Raw genomic sequence first — 20,879 nt, 5'->3', positions numbered from 1 at the left:
AGTGCCTTTACGGCATGTGAAGTGATGTACATGAATCCTGGAATAATTCTGTGAGTGAAGGAACGCTTGTATCCAAACCGTATTGCTCCAGTGCTCAGAGCAGGAAAGTATTCTGCTATTTGGAAATTTGTCTGCAAAGAGTTTAAAGGAGACATAGCCTAAGGGATCACCATTGGCCACAATGTTGAAGGACACAGTAAGGATGACTATGGCTACAGTAAGCAGAGACAGGGACAGCGGGGTCTGAAACAAAAGCCTCAACACTTACTTTTTATTAAGATGACACAAAACTTTTACGGAAGTTTCCATAAGCCAGTATATACCAGGCTGCTGTCACCTAGATTAGAGCAGGCCACTGTCACTTGGATCACATATGTGTTTGTTCCATCTTTTTAAAAATCATCTTCACCACATCATTCATTGTCTTAGATACTCATATTCCCTCTTTATTGCACGACCTGTAGAAGTTTGTCTTTAAACCCGGCTTGTAGTTATATGTGTGTACGCAGACACCTGTGTATTTAAGTATCACACATAATCTACACATAAGCATATATACATATACTATGAACACATGAAAATGCTCATAAGTCATATCAATAAGCACTTGGTATATGCTGATGCTTATGTATGCATATATGGATTTTGGGTATACTTCTGTTTTCTCATAATGACGAATGAATCCAGGGTCTCCGGTAAGCTTAGCAAATATGCTGCCATCAAACAAGACTCCTAGACCTCTTCTATTTTATTTTACTCTTTTTCATTTTGAGCCAGGGTCCCCAACAGTTACTTAGGTAGGCCTCAATCTTCTGGTCCTCCTGCCTCAGGCTCCCAAGCACAAACACATGTTTAAACCTTGTATTTCTTCCATTTGTCTCAGTAAATCAGTTGTTTTCTTGAGTTTTAAAGGGGGTCATTCTAGAAGGTACCATAGAAGAAAAAAAATAGTCTTTCTTTCAAACTTCTGCTTTATAAATTTAAATGAAAGTTGAAATGGCCTCAGAGGAGGCTAATTCAAGGGTAAGGGACCCACTCAGCATGTTCCAGGACAGCAGACACGATGGGGTTCTGCAGGGTGCAGCAGCCACAGCCCACACACCATTATAACTGCCACTTGTGGGCACGGTGTCAGGGCACTGCCATGATCCTGTGAGCCTGCCTCACGCATGCACCTGCTTCAACGGTGTGAGCTCAGCCTGGGGGTTTCCCTTGATTGATGTTGGTATAACTGCTTTGCGCTCTGCGGGTGAAGGGAAGTGGGTTCTGCTCAAAGCAGTTTGTGGTGCCTCACACTTCCACTTGGTATCACACGGAGGAAAGAGAGAGAGAGAGAGAAAGAGGGGCTCGCACACAGCCTGTCAGGCCTTCCCATCTTCTCAGAAGGACTGAGGAACACTGGACCTTAAAATAAAACCAAACAAACAGAGAGGCTTTGAAAACCAGGAAACAAGAAGCCTGTGAAGGAAGCATCTGGTGCTTTCACTCTGAAACAACCCGGAGTGAGAAATGTGTGTACACAAATATACAAACACATGTATATACACCACTACCACCAGTGAGTAGTCACTGATGACACTATTTCCAGCTTTGTCTGGAGGCTTTGTTTTTTATTGACTAAACCTATTTCATATTTTCCCAAACAACAACAACATTTATGGAATCATTTGAACTCTGAAAGAGAGGAAGTGCCTATTGGAGCATACTGTATGGCTTTTAGCAAACACCCTAGTGTTAGGTCAGGCTACAGTGACAATTCCCCCTACCCCATGTAGGTAACTGCTTACCTTTTCATAAATGCCTCTTATTTTCAAAACAAATGTATGCATCAGCAAAAGAAAAGCTACTGGAAGTCTGCATGGAAGGCACTCAAGGAAGCTGGGTGTGCTGTTGAGATTCCAAGATGAATGACCACAGAAGCTCAGAGTAGCTTTGATGACTCCACTCAGGAGCCCCATGAGCTTCCATCTGTTCCTCTACTGGGAGATTCGGGGCCATAACCATGATTGAAGAGGAGGAAAGAGAGGAGGAAAGAGAGGAGGAGGAAGAGGAGGAGGAGGAGGAGGAGGAGGAGGAGGAGGAGGAGGAGGAGGAGCCAATGACAAAGGAAATGAAGCAGAAAATACCTGCATATGCTACCAAAGGAGAAGCCACAATGGAATGCTGGGTTCAGTTCAGTGTGAAGTGGGCATTTCTGAGCAACAGAAATAAAAGACAATCATTTCAAAGAACCAATCTAGATGATTTCTTAGTCTGAAATGTGTTATAGTACATAGTGATCCCAACAAAAGGCTTACAAAAGGCTTGCCCTTCTCAAAGCTTCTTTCTGCCCGAAGTATCCCCCTCTTATCACTGAGCTCCTTAGCTTAGGAACAATATGAGGTAGACATAGAAGGCATTCAAATAATCCTCATAGCCAGATCATGGGCTGATGCAGTTGTAAGGTCCACAGGCCTCTCCCTATTCATTCATAATTTCTAGTTGTCTTTGGTCCAAATCAATGTTTTCTCTCCTCTTATCCTTCATTCTGAGACTTTCTCCTATCTTGTTTCAGAAGCACTCATGTACCAACAAAATCTGGTTTCACCTTTGAACTTTACAACAGAGCTAATCACAAGTCACTTTTACCCTTTTTATGTATTTTTCTACTGGTCTTGGAGTCTGTCCCCTTTGCTTTCTATTAGAGAGTATTTCGCTGAAACATACTAGTACTTTCTATTCACCTTCAAAAGTATAGGAATGAAATACTCTGGTGTCTTTTGCCATCTTGTAACAACAGAATACATTCCACTAAAACATCCACATCTAAAAAAACCCCTCATCTTTCCAGGAAAAGCTGGAGAGATGGATGGTCCAGTGGTAAGAAGCACCGGCTACTCTTCCAGTAGACCAGGGTTCAATCCTCAGCACTTAAAAGGGAGCTAAGAACTGTTGATAACTCCAATCCCAGAGGAACCAATGCCATCTTCTGGCCTCTGCAGGCACTGCATACTCACATAAACTCATACTCAAGTACACGTAAACATAAAAAGAAAGAAAATTTTAAAAAATTACAATAGCAGAGAACACCTTTCTCTCTTCTCCCTCTCTCCCACTCCATACCCATCTCTTTCCAGGTTATCATATAGCCAGGCTGGCTTTGAATTTCCTACATAACCAATAATTCCCTTGAACCTCTGATCCTGCTGCCTCTAATTCTGGTATGCTGGCCTTTCAAGCACACATCATCATGCCTGCTCAAGAACATGGTGGGTTTGAACCAAGGGCTTTGGGGATACAAGGCAACCACTCTACCTAAAGTCTATATACCACTTGATGTAGTATCTACTTTTAAAAGATTCTGACAGATGACAAAAGTTAGATATTACCGAAAATGTCAATATATACAATGAATGTCTTTTGAAATTTAAAAAGTTTGTATGCACAGAGAGGATACAACTTAAGTGCAATTTTATAACTTAAACAAAATAAATGTAACTTCTACCTTTAAAAAATAATTATTTTTGGTTCTCATTTCTATAGTTTCTACTCATAAAGGTTATGAATACCTTTAAATCTGGAGTTACTGTCAACTCAATTTTAAGGGTATCCATGATGTTGGGGGTTAGAGAAAAGGAAATTGAGTTTTCAGAAGTTTAAATGCCAAATTACAAAGTTCTGTGTTTTTTTATTTATTTTTTGTTTGTTTAAAGGAGCATACTTAGTATGAACTAATTATAAGATTTTTCTCTACCCAACTTAACACATCTGTTTCTATTGGATAATTACCTAAAGAATACCATATAGCAAGACCAAAACAGAAATGTGGGGGATGTGCCCTAGAATCAAGTCATTATCTTGGGCAATGGGTGTATTAAAAACATGCTTGTAACATTGTCAGTAGGCCAATAAAGGTTGGCATCTGACTAGACATGTGGCTCGATGGTTGTTTGTCCAGAGTATAGTATTGAGAAGTTATGTGCATAGCGAAGTAGTAGAGTGTTTGCCGAGGATCTGCCAGTGAGGGGCTGAGGTCATGGCTCAGCAGTAGAGGACCTACCTGCCTGTCTGAATCCACTAGTTGGGGTTTGGGAGAGTGGCTCAACTATAGAGTGCTGGGGGTATGGTTCCAAGATAAAGCCTATCTAGAATCTACCAGTGGAACTAAGGTGTGGTTCAGTAGTAGGTGCCAGCCTTGCTCCATTAAGTCCTAGTTGTAATACAAAGCACAACAAAAAGAAAATAGAAAAGATTGTCATCTATTCATTTATGAAACACAGAAATTAAAACTAACTGTATGTGTGCTCAGAGATGCCTGTGTGTACATAGATGTTTTAGGAATGTTTTATTCAATGTTTTATTTTACTTAATATTATACCTCCAAAAAAAAAATCGCATGAAGTGAACAAGTATATCCCGATTGCACAGGAAGAAACTGAATCTGAACAGTAAGTTCTCAAAATAGACATGATGGACAAGCAAAGCTAAGCTCAATTCTGACTCTTTCCAATGGCAAACCCATTATTCTTCTCTTGTGGGAATCCATCTTGGAAAACAATGTGAAAGAATATAATGAGAAACACTTGTCCTGCCCATCCAGGATGGGGCTGGAGTGGCTTTCACCCAACCTCAGCCTACAATGATAATGGGAAGCTGCAGCAAGAGTGAACTCAAAATACTAAACCAACTTTTATGTAAAAAACTTAACTTATAGCAAGTTATTGAAGGACACATGTGCATGCATGAGCACACAGGCACATCCAGCACCTATGGAATGAACAATAAGACACATTTAAAGAGTGGCTTGGGCTCGCTGGGACACCACTTTATGTTATCTCCCCTAGCCCACCTACTTCTCACCTATCGTACCCACGAAAAATCCTATACTTTTGAGAGTTCTAACAGACCACTGCTGAATTTAGATTCATTTGTACATCAAAATTCTCCTTAAAGTAGCAAACAGTTGCAGTGGGTGAGAAGGCATCACACATTTTTAACAAAAACACTTATCTGATCACATTTTAGTGCTTGCAAATGAACAATAAAATCACAGTTCAGCCACTGAGTGATTCAGTCTATAGCAGACACAGCAGTTCCTAAAATCAATTTATCCAGTTATCACTCAGATCCACAAACCAATGAACATTTGAAAAAAAAAAAAAAGTAGATTGCAAAAGCAAACATACCTGTAGGAGGAACCACTAACCCCATAGCCTTTCTTGTTCCCTTTCCCCTTCAAGTTTGATGACTTGGCAGTTCTGGGATTCCTCCTAGAGGAGTTGGGGACTCACTGCCAGCCACAGCTGTTCAAAGCTCAGCCCAATCTGTTCAATAGAGTTGGCTGTACGGTAATAATGTGGCAAGAGTTCACCTTCATTTGCTGTGAAGATCACTAAGCATCCCAGAGAGGTGGGGGGGAAGGGGGAGAGGGAGAGGGAGAGACAGAGGGAGAGACAGAGATACAAAGAGAAAAAGAGAGATAGAGACAGGCAGAGATAGTTAAAGAGAGAGCGCTCAAGGTGCACTAAAGTACAGTTCCAAACTGGAGAGTTGCTGCTGTTACCCAGGTACCTGACAGTTTCTATAGCAAGAGAGGCAAGAAGCAACAAAGGCAGGAGGGATGGAAAATCAGAAAGAGATAGAAAGAAAGCAGCAGCCAGAACACATTTGGCAAGTGTGCATGCTCACGTGAGGAGAGAAGTGAGTGCAAAAAGGAAATTTTGAAATAGAGACAAGAACGCCTTTCACATGAAATCTCAGTTGTGACAGGATTCTACTTGTCTGCCAACACAAACATCCCACACCAGAGGCACAAGGAAACCTGGAAGAGTCAGAGTAGAGGAGATGGGCTGCAAACCAATTTGGATGCTACGAACATTCTGGACAGTGCTGAGCACTGGAGGAGACGGTGAACTCAACAAAACGTGTGCTTCAGTCATAGAGCTGACCATTCATTCACAAAAATGACTAAATTATAGTGTGGTGTTTCCTCACTCCAGCCATGAACTCAGCTATTTAAAGCTTATAAGGAGTCATATTTAAATCTTCTATCCCCAACAACCTCTTCCCACTGAAACAGCAGAAAGTGAAAATAACCTTCCATTGGCGTCCCCTTCACAGAGAGCCCAGTCTGCTATACAAACAGCTGGGGAGCCTTTAGTCCCAATGACATCAAAGTCAATACTTGTACTAAATGACTCTGATTGATGTATAACACTAAAGTAAATTCAAATTCCCATCAGTAATGAACAGAGAATTGGTAGATGGATTGGAATTTGCCTGGCAGAGTCCAATGCCTCCAGATTCACTTCCCTGGAAAGCATTCAGGTATTAAACTAACAAGGACAACAACTCCTTCCCTCCTTTTCACTGGCCTTTGCCTCCTGATCCTTAGCTGAATCAATCCAAGAAGATTTCTGAATGCCACACCTGAAAGTTAGTACTCATAGTCAGAGGCCCGGCTGCTATCAAACATTCTACAGAACACAGGACACCTTTGCCAATATACAATGATCCAGTCCCAAACGTCCACAATGCTGAGATAGACACTCTTCAGAGTTAGTTGTTCCAGGAATAAAACTCCCCTTAGAAAAAACAATCTCTAATGGTTTGTGTGTGCATATATGCACATGAGAGTGTGAATGGGTTTTGTGCATACAAATTTGTGTAGAGATCAGAAGGTGGCTCCAGGGGTCTTTCTCTATTGTCCTCCACTTGTTCTTTGAGACTGAATCTCTCACTGAACCCGGAGCTCACATATTCAGCTCCACTGGAGAACCAATGAGTCTCAGGGGTCCAGTTGCTTTTGCCTCCCCAGCACCAACATTATAAGCATCCATTGCTTTGCCTGGCAGTTTTTTAGATGGGTTCTGTGGGAATGTGATCCTCATGCTTTTGTAACAAACACTTTGGCAACTGAGCCATTGCTCTGTCTCAGCTCTGATTGTTACCGTTATGGTGGTGAAAGAGATTCCAACTAATGTCTGTGTACTTTTATTGTCACTGACTAGACAAACATCTGACACAAACAACTAGGAAGAAAAGTTTATTTTGACTCAAGGTTTCAGAGGACTCTGTCCATACCTGCTTCATCCCACACACTTGGCAAGAACATTGAAGCAGTAGGAACATATAACAAAGAACCTTCTTCATTCTCCACGCTTATAGGAAATAGTGAGATGGAGACAGTAAAGGGTAAGATACCATCAAAGACTCTTTCCCAGGTGACCTACTTCCTTAAGCCAGACCCCACCTCCTAAAGTCTCTAGATCTTTTCCAAACATCTTTAGTGTCATCTAAAGATGTAACCTTTAACACGTGTGCTGGTGGAGGAGAGAAATGTTCCATATTCAAACCATAACATCTTGCTGCTATTAAAATGTCTTCTCTTCACATTTGACATAAATATAGAGGACAGCAACAGACAGAAGTTTAAAATGGGAACAGTATGGAACCCAGTACCCCATAGAACACCAACTGCTGTACAAGGCTTCAGTGGGTAATTCATTACCAAAATATCCACAAGGAAAAGATAAATTACAGAGTGTTAAGGAATCAGCAAAAGGTTGCTTTGGTTGGAAGTATATGAACTTAAAAGAAGTTAACATGGAGTTTATTTGTTCATGTGTGCGTGTGTGTTTTCATGTTTCCATGGGCACTCTGATGTGTATATATGTGGAAGCTACATGTCAACATAGGGTGTCATCCCACATTTTTGTTTTCTCTTGTTTTGAGACAAGGCCTCTCAGTGAGCCCGGAGCTCAACAGTCAGCTAGGCCGCCTGGTCAGTGAGCTCTAATGATCGGCCTGCCTCTATCCCTGCAGTTTATATTTTAAAAGGAAATAAACCTTTATCCTGGCTACCTGTGAGAGCCACACCCACACCAGAGAAGGGGTGTCAAAGTCAACTGACTCTAGTTTAAAAGACTCTATGTAAGTCTTTCACTAGCTTTAAATAAAAGAAACTGACCTGAGAGATGCCGAGAAAAGATCTGAGGGTTTAACTCTTTCCTAAAAGAAGAGAGCCAACCACACCTGGAGATTAATTAGCAGGCCTTTGATGTATCATCTGTCCTCTGCACAGCACCCAGTGGGGTGGAGACATCAAAACATTTACAGTGCCTGGTGAAAAATAATTTACCATGAGGTAATTTGGTGTAAGCTCAGGTCAGGTCCCACTCTTGCCAAACAGATGGAGCTGCCAAAGATCTCTTCCTGTAGCTGCTCCTTTCGCAATGATGTGGCTGCTCATGTGCTTGACTTTCTGCTGACCTTGATCTGCTGTGTGTGTGTGTGTGTGTGTGTGTGTGTGTGTGTGTGTGTGTGTGTGTAGTTTGCAGGAAGGGCTTCACAATACCTTGGATTTCTCCAGATTTCTCTTGGTAGTCATACTTGGACTCGAGAGCATCTAGGAAAAAGAAAGAAGAAAGGAGGTGCTGTCTAGACCAGAACAGAGGTGTCATTCCCCAGCATGCACAGAACATGTCCTGCCCTATCAAAGAAACAGCTGTGCCCTCCAGTGCAGGTTCCATGCAGCTGCTGTTTTCTGGAACATTTCAAGTCCACATCATCCAGTAAGTACAAAGGACACTGCTCACCATGTGCTGAATGATAATGGGCAGCGATGTGTCCTTAGAGCAGAAGAAAATATCTCAGGAGACTTTGAACATGCATATTCCAAATGTCCCTTCTTATGTGACCCAGGCATAAACTGAACTTGGCAACTTCATTTGTGAAATGGTAGAAATGCAGTTTAAAGAAGAGTGAGGACTGGTGTTCCTCACCCAATGTGGCTTCCATAAGCTGGCATCCAAAGAATGGCTCAGTAGTCTGGTGCAGAGAATGCCACATGGGGTTGGTCATTTCTGTTCTCTGAAATGTGCCAAACTATGAGCAAAAGCACAAATCATTTTTATTAAACTGGGTAAATTAAGGGAACTTCTTCAAGCCAATACACTTGTACCCACAGGAATGCATTAAAAAAACCAGGATCCTGCCTGGTGCACTCCACAAAAGAAAACACAGAGAGCAACAATGTTCGGTAAAGGGCACTACAGCCGTTTTCAGGCCTGGGCAGAAATCTAGAAATGACTTAAATAGTCCATGTTATTGTGCAGAACAGAATTCTCACCTTAAATGTAATATATTAAAACCACGAAGACTCTTTCCCTGAAAGCGCTCTCCTTACATCGAAGAGGTTTAGGGAAAGAAGGATGCTTGAATGAGACTAAAAGACAACAGGCAGGCAGAAGGAAAAATGGCTCACCAAATCCACAGACACAACCGCACAGCTCATTTTGAATGATTACAGATCCTTCAAGCATTGATTTTACTCATAGCACTAAATTCACTCATTATGTAACACTACATTGCTTCTTAGGTTTAGTGAATAAATTATAAAAGTTTAAGTCACTGAATGAATTATAGAACCAAACATGGGCTCTTTCTGTATGCCAAGAATAATGTGCTTTCTCCTCAGGTGAATAACCTTAGGATAAATATGAAGTTAATCATAATATCTCTAAATCATCATCTAGAATTGGAACAGTGTGTTCGGCCGTACCTGTGTGTATTTATTTATGGTATCATACTTACATAATGTTTATACCACACTCTTTTATCTTACATAATCATGTTTGTATTATCTAATTTGGTAAGCGAAGTTAAGAATTAGAATGCAATTGCTTAAGTAGGGCTGAAAAAGATGGCTCAGTGGTTAGGAGCACATGCCCTACTTCCAGAAGACCCGAGTTTGATTTCCAGCACCAAATCAGGCAAGTAAGTCCAACTCCAAGGGGAATCTGACACTGCTGGACTCTGTGAGCACCTGACCTCACATGTACAGACATGGCAGAGAAACATGCAAAACACACACACATACACACACACACACACACACACACACACACACACACACACTACACAGACAGATAACTTAATTATACTAGCCAGTACAGGGACATTTTTTTCTCAACAAATATGTGTGCACAAAATTTCGGTTAACCTCTTAAAGATATAAGTAAATTTGGGGCTCAGTGATTAAGACTGAAGAATGATTGCTACACAAGCATGAAGACCTGAGTTCAAATCTCCAGGAGCTATAAAGCTGGACATGGAGACACACACACAGACACACACAGACACACACACAGACACACACACACACACAGACACACACAGACATACACAGACACACACACAGATACACACAGACACACACAGAAACAGACACACACAGACACACACACACACACACACACACACACACACACACACACAACTCTACTGCTAAATAGTACCCAAACAGGAGGGCCACTGTATCTTGTTGACTACTGGACTAGCTCCATCATTAAAAGAGCCTGTCTCAAGGGAACAAAGTAGAGAATAATAGAGCAGGATGTCTGACATCCTCCTCTGACCTCTGTGAATACAGAGGTACCAGTACTCACACATTCTGACACACTACACACACACACACACACACACACACAGACACACTCATGAACATACATTCATACATATACACCACACCTATCCAAACATACATGAAAATATAAGTGAACTCTACACAGTTGATCCTTGTTAGTTACAGACCACACTGCAATTGAGGATATCTGTGATTAACAATGGGAAAACCATTTCCCTTGCAATCATGGAAAATTCAACTGAATTCAATTATATAACGTAATTGAAGAAGCAGTAAGTCAAAACATATACCATGCCCTTCATAAGGAGCCATCTGCAAAGTTTCTCACAGACACAAACTATTTAACATCTTGTCACAGGCAGCTTTAAGACTCTCCTGGGAGTTACAAGTTAGTTAAATGTGCGTATTTTGCTATCCCAGTAAAAATGCCAAATTAGTACATTTCAGGTACTAGCCAACAAGAACTCGCAATGAGCTGCCATGTTTATTGAGAAGGATAGCTCACAAAAAACAAAAAATTGAGAGAAGCAGTGATTGATGGGTTCTTATGCAACAAAAAAAGAAATGCCCAACTCCAAGGGAACAATGCAACAGCATAGGTACAGAATTTCATGGAGAATGATCAAGAAGCAACATCAGAAAACGTGTAGGAAAACACACTGCCCTGGGTCACCGGATGTGGCTTTGTTTATTTCTGTAGGAATATAGCTAGACAATTTCAAATATATCAAGCCAAACCGGAAACACTAAAGGAGAAAGAGATCCCCAGGCCATGAGCTAGATCACATTCCTGTCCTTTTGGTACTCCCAGCCTTGCTATCTCTTGGTCATCTCTAGCCACCTGTACCTACCCAAACTTCCTGATGACCAACAAGAATATTAAGCTCAAATATTAATCATAAGCACCACCATCAAATGGTACTTTTTATACTGTATGGTGACTGGTAGAGTTAGACTCTTTCCCCCACCAGAATCCAAATACCTTCAAGTGTGGCTTAGAACTGCTTAGTAAGCTTCTGCTAAACAACTGCAAGAAAACAAACCAGAAAAAACTGTTCCAAAGAATGATTCCAATGAAAAGAATCTTTTTATACACACACACACACACACACACACACACACACACACACACACACACACATCCTAATTGCTACACATAAAACAACTCTAAAGACAAGATTATTTTAAATATTACATCAAGTTTATATTCCTAATCAGTAAAAACCAAACTGCTTCATGTAAATTAGGACAAGGACCAAGACCATAATAAATTATAGGCATGAAACTTTAGCCTAATCTACTGACTTGGTATTTCCTTTAACACAGCTCTCCCATCTTTCCCAAGATTGTTTCTTCAGCATGGGTGGTTCTAGCTGAAGGCCAACAGCACTGTGATACCTCTATACACAAACACAAAGTTCTCTCCCTTTCTCCACAAATTCAGAGTCACTACAGCCAGCTGAAATTCTGAAGACCTGGAAGGACATCCAGAGGACTTTGACAGACTATTCCAAATGACCAAACCACTAAAACCTTTTCCTACCCTCTAACTATCCTCCCAGTTATAGTTTACAACTACAGTCCTAAAAACAATGCATAATACTTAAAATTAAGGAAAAAGTATAAGCTTTTAAATAGAAATGTACTCCTAAAAATACTTCCTATGTCAACTAAACCCCAAGACAAAGTTCTCAAAGAGCCACAGGCTATTAACCTGGCATACTGAGTAGTATTGCAAGGTGGTAATGGTGCCAATGCTTCTGGTCTTCAAAACCCACTAGGTTCACAACTTTGGTGAGTGATCTATCCTATTGTGTCTGGCTCTTCTTGTGAATGGAGCCATGCGGGTGCCTGCTCTGCCAAGCCATGGATATTAAGTGTGCAGGCAGAAGTACACACAGTATATCTGTAGGTGACAGACAATGCCATTATAACATCATCTTCATACATGCCCAAGCTTTTACACAAGTAAGGTAATCTTGAAGAGGAAAGATGCTTCTGCATGAGCATGTCTCTGCAAAGAAGTCACTACATTGGGTATCTAGAAGGCAGTATCAAAAGATGATCCAAGCCGGAATATGGCTCAGTGAGTAAAATACTTGCCCTTCAAGCCTTACCATCTGAGTTTGAAACCCCAGAACCCATGTAAAGCTAGATGTGGTGGTGCCAGTCTAAAATACAAGAACTCTTTTGGTGAGATGGGATGCAGTGAAAGGAAAATCTCTTGAACCCATGGTCTGGTCGATCAATATACTCAAGAATCAAGAACAAGCAATAAACCATGTCTTAGACAATGTGGAAGGATTCAATTCTAAGATTTTCCACTGACCTTCACATATGTGCTATGGCATGTGTGTACCTGTGCTCACACCCTTGAAAACACACACACACACACACACACACACACACACACACTAAATAAATAAATAAATAAATAAATAAATAAATAAATAAATAAATAGTATGAGATAGAAAACTACATCCAGAATCCCTAGATGACCATGTACCTAGTACTCGACATATGGGCTATAGACTGTTTCTTCTCATAATTACCAGCCTGATTGTCAACCATGGCTCCCTGTGGCTGGCCAGCATCACCAAAGCACTTCACCATATAATGCTAACTTCAGACAAAACCCCAACTCTGAAGCACAGTTTCTAGTAAATGTGAGTCACATTTATATTATGATAATGTGCTGAGTCACTGTGGAACCATCCCTACCATAGCTTTCATATCTATATTCATGTAAGGAAATCATGGATGGACTGTACATGGGAATTGCACTTACTAGATTTCCATTAGTTTTAATATATATTACAAATATACAAACAGGTAATGCTTTGCAACACATGCAGCAGGAACATAACACAGTACTTCCTAGCCTATGCTTTGAGCTAGCCAAGTTGCCACTCAGCCTACTTCCACTTTTATCCAAAAGACTTAGTCACACCACAGTTACCATTACAGCTTATATTTTTGATAAACCTTCTACATAGGAGAATATCTAATGAACAGATAAACCATGTTATCTTGAAATGCAAATTTCTCAAAACTTCTATCAAAATCTGTGTTAGTTATGATTCATTTTGGTTTTCTAGGAGTCTCCAATCATTTTTTATTCCTGATGAGAAGAAAAGATATGAAAGTGAAAACCTTTATGTCCAAAAATTATAAAGATGTATATCGAGAATTCCTGACAGACAAGGTTTTCTTCCTTAAACAGAGAATATGTGTTACAATAAGCATATGAGATGAGGAAAGAGTGGGCAGTTACCACAAAACTAAGATAAAACACACTGGGACACTCAGCATTAAGTTAGCTGCAAAGAGAGCTATCTCTTTGCCGTATGTTTGAATTAGCATATAAAGAGAAAAAAGCCATGACATAGTACCTGTGTTTTTCACTATAGAAAGAGTACATAGACTCTGAAGACAATGATTCACCTCGTATATCTAGAGGACTAAATAAGACCAAGAATACAAATATGTTATTTTGCATGGCATGGAAATTTAAAGGGTAAAGGACTTATTTTGGTTCACAGTTTCAAAAGGTTTAGTTCATGATATCTAGATCCCATCATGGTGGTAGACATGGCAAATTTTTGGTAAACAATAAGCTCAGAGAAGAGGAATGCCAGCACTGGACATTCAGCCTAGCCTACTTGGTGAATTCCAGGCCAGTAAGAGTACATGAAACAAAAAAATACAAACAAATGCAAAAGAGAGATTGCATGCAAAACAATGACATTTTAGCTTCTAGTCAATATACAGAAACAGAGTCAAACACACACACACACACACACACACACACACACACACACACGGAAGGGGAGGCTAAGGAAGGAGAGGGACAAAGGATTATTTTTAAGGTTGAAAGTTGAAACAGTTTTAAAACACCACTCCCTAAATACAAGTCCTGTGTGTGACATTAGTATTAGTGTTCTCCATTGACTAGTATAAAATAAAGAAACTCTGGCTTATGTCAATTTTCAGTGAAAAAGGACAGCTTAGATCACCCACCTTCACCAGGAAATATAAATGCCCAAGGATCTGGATGACATGAAATAAAAAGAGAAGTCTTTTATGTGATGCTATATGTAAGCTAACATAAAAAGTGATTGATTCCAGAAGTGCTGTTTGTATTGGAAAGGTACACATGGTTATAAACAGCTTGATTCAGCTGCTTCCCTACCAATGAAAAGCTCGTGCATTTAATGGCTCCCTGGATGGTTCATCAGAACCAACTGTTGGCTTGCAAATGTTTATCATAAAACAAGAAGAAAGGAAGTTTGGCTCACTGTTCATCTGTCTAAGGAAGAGACCTTCACTTAAGTCTATCTAAGGGAACACTTCTACCTTCCAACTGGAGTTGTGTTGGCTTTCAAAGCACCTGGTATTCATTCTATTCTACTGAAAAGATTCCATAGGCTCTCAACAAAAGCACTCATTAATGGAAGCATTTGAGCCCTTGCTGTATTTGCAAGACAGACTTTGGAAGGTCAATAATTCAAACCCTCCCTCAGAGTAGGTGTAGAACATTCTGACTAGACAATTCCACTTCTACAGCCTGCAAAATATCATTCTAAAGTAATACCTGATCATGAACCAAGTTGATTTTGCAGTTACCTAGATCCAAAGACCTAGGAAAAGATCTGATACCAAATCTGTCTCACTGCAGACCAGCAGTTGACTATATGAGCCAGCCAGCCTTGACCTCTCTCCTCCACTGGGTGGGGCAGATTACTCAGTGGTGAAAAATTAGTTGTGTTTGAATACCAGTTATGTTAAGAGGGATAGTCAGTCTGGAATAACATGATATTCTTTGGGCAATACAAGATTCAAACAGTGTTACATCTAACGGAACAGCTAAGGATCTCTAGATTATACAGCTAGGCACAAAATCACACTATACAAAGATGAGTTAGTCCAAATTCCGATTTGTAAAACTAGGATGTGAGATCAACCTACACAAAACTATTACACCAAATTTACAGCTCCACTTTGCAACAAAGACCAAATCTGTCAACTTATTTATGATTAAAATTCCCATTCAGAGGGGTTGGGGATTTGGCTCAGTGGTAGAGCGCTTGCCTAGCAAGTGCAAGGTCCTGGGTTCAGTCCCTAGCTCCGAAAAAAAAAAAAAAAAAGAAAAAAAAATTCCCATTCAGTCACTGGAACAAAGCGGGTTCTTGTTTCACGACAGTGTCTCACTACATAGTGCAGGCTGTCCTTGAACTCACGATCTTCCTGACTCAGTCTCTCAACAACTGGGATGACAAGTATGTCATCACTACTGTTGGGTTTCAAATGAACTTTTATAAAATGTCTACCCCTTTGATGCAGACCTCCATTTCCTTCCTTCCTGGTTAGATGTTAATAATATATCTTCGGAATTCATCAAGGAGTCACACACGGCAAGTGTGGCATTCAGGGCGAGGGCATAAACAAAGTGAGGAGGCTTTAGCTACTGCATTAGGGTAAACTCCTGGGGAAAGCAAAGACTGCACTACTGGTGTAACTAACTGAGAAAATGAATGTCCAGCTCCGGTTTGAGCACAGGGTAGCTGATAGAACACGGATGCTCAACTTCTTTAATGAAGAAATAGGAAAAGAAACAAACAAAAAACATAGAAACAAAAAGCAAATTATAAAGAAGCACCCCCTCAAATGCTAGGCAATGTGACTTGTTGGGTATGAAGGAAAAATAACCGAAGGACTGTCCTTTGAATTCCAGAAGAAAAGAGCATAAGCTGAAAATAGAGCTTTCCAAAGGCACTTAACTCTCTGCACTGAAGGAAATTGTCCCTCTGCCATGTCTTCTAGATTTCCTAGTGTGTGACTGTGAGAAAGTATAGTAGTGGGAAGGAAGAAGTTGATAGCTCCCACAGTTTACTAGGATGGAAGCCGGGCCTGTGAAATTCCCAGAAAGGATAAAGAAAAGCCAAAACCCTCCCTGAATGAGCTTTCCAGGTCAAAGTGAGGTTAATCTCTCCCAACTGACCGCTATGAGTGAAAACCACTGAGCAAGTAGGATACGGTTATGGATTTTGCTTTTATTGATTTTTGCTTTACCAATAGCAATTTGGGGGCCTCGGTGCAATTATAGTTGATGGAGGTCAGACAATGAAGATTGTGGGTTTCCAACGTTCTCTTGATAATTTAGGAGTGAATGATGTTAAATATTTACTTGGACCACTAATCCAATGTACTTCCTCCTCCTGTCTATTTAGTGTCATGTGCAGATGATAATTGTCACTCATCACAACTCATCTGATACAACAATCTCAAGAAGCAGGGATAGCTTCTCCACAGGAGATAGGGAGAAGAAAGTGGACACCAACAGTTTGAAACATTCCCCATGGCACAGCACATAACAGAAAAAACTAGATTTAAGTCTGACATTCCAGAAGTCAAGAGTTCTGTGCCCTGTATACCCACGTAAGAAACTGTCTTATCATTCTTATTGCTCCTCAATCCTTCATTTATATAAAGAGCAGAGTGGTGCTTGAATGGTAGGTATCATGATAACTTACCATCTCCACTCTTTATGCCCTAAACCATGACAGAGATAGTACAGTTGGCTTTATATTATCTTTCAGATCTCCAGAAAGAAAAAGCTGTTAGAAATAAAAACAAGTGTGGGCAGGCTGAGGACGTGTCTAGATGCTTGTAGAATTGGAGAATGCATAATTCCTGCATTCTAAGATGGACTAGGCTTTGGGTTGAATATTCAGGATTATGGATATAGCATTTTTATAGGGGACAATATGGAGATACTAATGTTTTATCTGTCTTTGTTTGAGAATCAAAAGGGCCAAACGTCCAGTGGAAAGTACATCCTACCTTCCAATTAAACTAGTATAGTGTCTATCACTCCCTGTACAATACAAAGAGAATGTACACATGGTCAGCCTATGGGCATGAGGAAGGACAGCACAGCTCACAACTGCTGCTAATTCTTCAATCTTGGAATTCAAGAAATGTTTTTGAAAGAAAGATTTTTAAATCCAAAGTCTTGGCATTCTTTACCCTTCCCCAAAAGAAATGTGTAGTCAGGCAGTGGTGTACATGCCTTTAATCCTAGCACTAAGCAGACAAAAGGAAGCAAATCTCTGTGTATCTGAGGCCAGGCTCATCTACAGAGTGAGTTCCAGGAGCCAGGATTACACAAAGAAACTTTGTTTCAAAATTGCCCACCAATCAAAAAATAATCTGTGAGTCACTGGAACAGGGAAGGACCAGTGGCCTTTCTGAATCTGTGCCTTTATGAACAGGCACTGAATACAATGGATACTGGTTGGTGTAGGAAATGACCCTTGTGCTGTGCAGTTCAGAAGCCTCACCTCATATTTTCAGATTCAAATTAAAAATAGGGAGAAGAACCTTAAACCACATCTCAACGTTTGTGGGCATTTGGTCCCCACAACCAACAACCTTACATAAACTACCAACCTTTAAACTCCCAAGGCCATGGAAACATTGATAATGACCTTCCTTCATGAAACCTCAAATTCTCTTCCACTTGTACTTCTGACCAATTTACTTACTTTGAAGCCAACAGCAGCATCCCACCCAGTGTCACAGTAGGAACTCTGAATCTTTACTTGGACCAAATAACATTGGAACCTACAGGAACCTTTATATCTTCACACCCTTTTATCCCTATAAGCTAATTATGTAACTTTTTTTTGGCTTTAATTTGTGGGGGGTTTGGTTGCCATGGGGCATCTCTTGCCTATTACTAGCCTACACACACACACACACACACACGCGCATGCACGCACACACGCATGCACACTCAAACTCACATGCACACATGCACGCAGACAGACATAGAGACACACAGAGAAAAACAGACACAGAGAATCCCATAAGCTTGCAGCCTGTAGTGATACACAGACAAAATATACAGGAAAAGCTTTCCAAAGTGGTTAAGCAAGCACTGAGCACTGACGTACTGCTCTGTAACTGGTAAGACTAAACAAAGCAGTAGCTATTTATTGCCAACGAAACACATTTTCTGCTGAAATGATAATAATAGCATTAATGTTCCCTCAGAATTTAATATTTGTGAGGCACTATGGACAAAATGCCTTCCATGAACAATTTGATCCATGAATATAAATGTGTCATTGCAGTTTTACAGAGTATAGTGAGGCTAAGGAAGGTTGAGTAACTTGCGTGATGTTGATTAAAAATGGAGCCAAAATTGAAACCCAGGGTGACAGTTGTGCTGCACTTCAGGTGTCTGCCAATAAATGCCTGACCACACTGGTGTCAAAGCCCGGCTCTCTCTGGTTTGCTTATTGATCTGTTGAAGGAACTCAAAATATCACTCAACTCATTTTGAAAAATTGAGCAATGCATAAAATATTTGGGTGTCAAAATGCATTCAGCCACAAGTTCCATCCATCATAACCATCTTTTACGTGTCTCCAGGAAAAGGTACAATGGAAATTTATTCGGTGGTAAAGAAGATTAAAGTTGCAAAGTTTGCAGAAAAAATGGATAGATACAATTATCTTCAGTGAGGTAACCTAGGTCCACAGAGACAAATGCCGCATGGTCTCCCTTGTGTGTGGATCCTAGCTATAGATTTATTTTTATTTTTATTTTTTTTAGTAATGGGTTTATCATTACCATTGACTGCTGGTAAAGAACAGAAAGATAGAAAGTAGCTATTATAAAAAGGAATGATAATAAAATCCATCAGAGATAAAAGGCAGTGGGCAGTGGGAGAGATAGAAAGGACTAAGGAAGGAGGGGAAGGAATAACAAAACTGTAATATATAGAGAGAGATAGGTAGATAGATAGATAGATAGATAGATAGATAGATAGATAGATAGATAAATAGATAGATAGAGTATAGATATATAGATATCACATAGAAGAACCCACTATTTACTAAATATATTACCTGAAAAAAGACTAGAGAGATGGCTCTGTGGTATGATGCACTCACTGCCCTTGCAGGGTACTAAGGTCCCAGCACAGTACCAGCATTAAATACACATCTACCTGTATGTAATTCAGGTGCAGGAAAAATGAATCTCTCTTTTCACTTCTGCAGACTCCTGCATACATGTGGTTCACACATACATACTCAGGAGTGTATACACACACACACACACACACACACACACACACACACACGTACATAAAAATTAATTTAAAAATGAAAGGAATTAGAGTGGGTGATGAGGGTCTTCCACAAAGCTGTGGGTTATTAAATAAAATTCCCAGTGCCAGTTGTGGGACACCCTCCTATAAACTGTTGGCCAATGAGATCCTAAAATAATACAGTCAATTGCCATGGCTTTATGTTGCTACCTGGACATTGATAGGCTCTAATGTGAAGATACCCCATACTCAGAGAAAACAAGCTGGAGCTGAGCTAGAAGCTTCTTCCTATGTAGTTCATCCTCACAGTCCAGAAGTAGTTTAAACTGCTGGGAAAGGTGGGCGGGGGGAGGGGGGTTACCCAGTCATCAACCATTTGACCCAGTTGTCAATCTTAACAGTTATAAAAATGACTGGACAAGCAATTGTGTGCCCTCTGATGCATTAGTGGCATGATAGTTATAAGGACAACCAATCCATTTTACCCAACCTCCACCACCACTGGCTTTGAGGCCTGTTCTACAGAAGGACCTCATGTCTGCTTCTGTAAATCTTGTCAAGAGTCCATGGCTGTGTCAGTCATAGGCCATAAAAGAGGACCTACTACCATTCTTTTGGCTAAAGGTCTTGTCAAAACACCCTCTAAATATTATTTTTTATAGCCATAAGCTAGTACTGCCCTTAACTTTAGTCAGAGAAGCTTTCTACTACAGTAGACAGTGGTCAATGTAGAGACCTATAATTGTCCAAAGTGACAAGGATAAGTAGTGATGTAATGCTCTTCAGCAAATAGGACGGCTGTCATTTCCTCCAGGGTTCAGAGAACGTCACAGGAGAAGGAGGTGAAAACACTGTCAAGGCCAGAGAATGGGGAGATGTGCTACATAATGTCATCTTCTGGATATGATGCAACTCATGAACTTACTTCAACTTTGGCAATCGGCATAGGACACACTCAAAATTGAAAATGTCAACATTTCGTCATGGACAAGAAAGAGACCCATAAAATCACATCCCTCTACAAGGGACTATTGTCAATTAATGGTTGTTGGGCAAAAGGATATCATTTTATTCTATTGTAAAGTCATTGATAAGTTGCCCCTGTTCCTGGCAAATACCTCTTAGCCACATAGGCAAGAAACTTTACCTAAATTCAAGTGTCCACAAACAAAGACATGAAAGGAGAGGTTGGGAGGCAGCTGTATGTAAAACAGGGACTCAGACATGAAAATGAGTGAAATTGATTATATCCGTATATAGAAGTGTCAAAATTAAAAAAGGAAATATGTGTATTATAGTCAAATCCTATATGGCCTTTTCAGTGTTTTTAGCTTTGATTTCCTAATTTAACT

General features: G+C 40.3%; 1 pseudogene across 38 annotated transcripts in view; it reads right to left on the bottom strand.

Moving 5' to 3' along the window:
* Window positions 1-20,879, bottom strand: part of LOC134482707 (uncharacterized) — a 501,539-nt pseudogene that overhangs the window by 126,618 nt on the left and 354,042 nt on the right. For 9 of the 38 annotated variants that reach the window (XR_015641625.1, XR_015641633.1, XR_015641623.1 and 6 more), the window contains one exon: window positions 8,336-8,386. The exons of 21 other annotated variants lie outside the window; for them this stretch is intronic. The product of XR_015641625.1 is annotated as an uncharacterized LOC134482707, transcript variant X18 (transcript). Of the gene's footprint in view, window positions 1-2,126; window positions 2,195-8,335; window positions 8,387-8,762; window positions 10,296-20,879 lie in introns of those variants that run through there. 8 more of the 38 variants (XR_015641647.1, XR_015641649.1, XR_015641646.1 and 5 more) reach the window with 3 other exon arrangements.

The sequence above is a fragment of the Rattus norvegicus genome, chromosome 17 (assembly GCF_021556685.1).
Source record: "Rattus norvegicus strain SHRSP/BbbUtx chromosome 17, alternate assembly SHRSP_T2T, whole genome shotgun sequence".
Taxonomy (NCBI): domain Eukaryota; kingdom Metazoa; phylum Chordata; class Mammalia; order Rodentia; family Muridae; genus Rattus; species Rattus norvegicus.
This window is presented reverse-complemented; position numbering and strand designations above follow the sequence as displayed.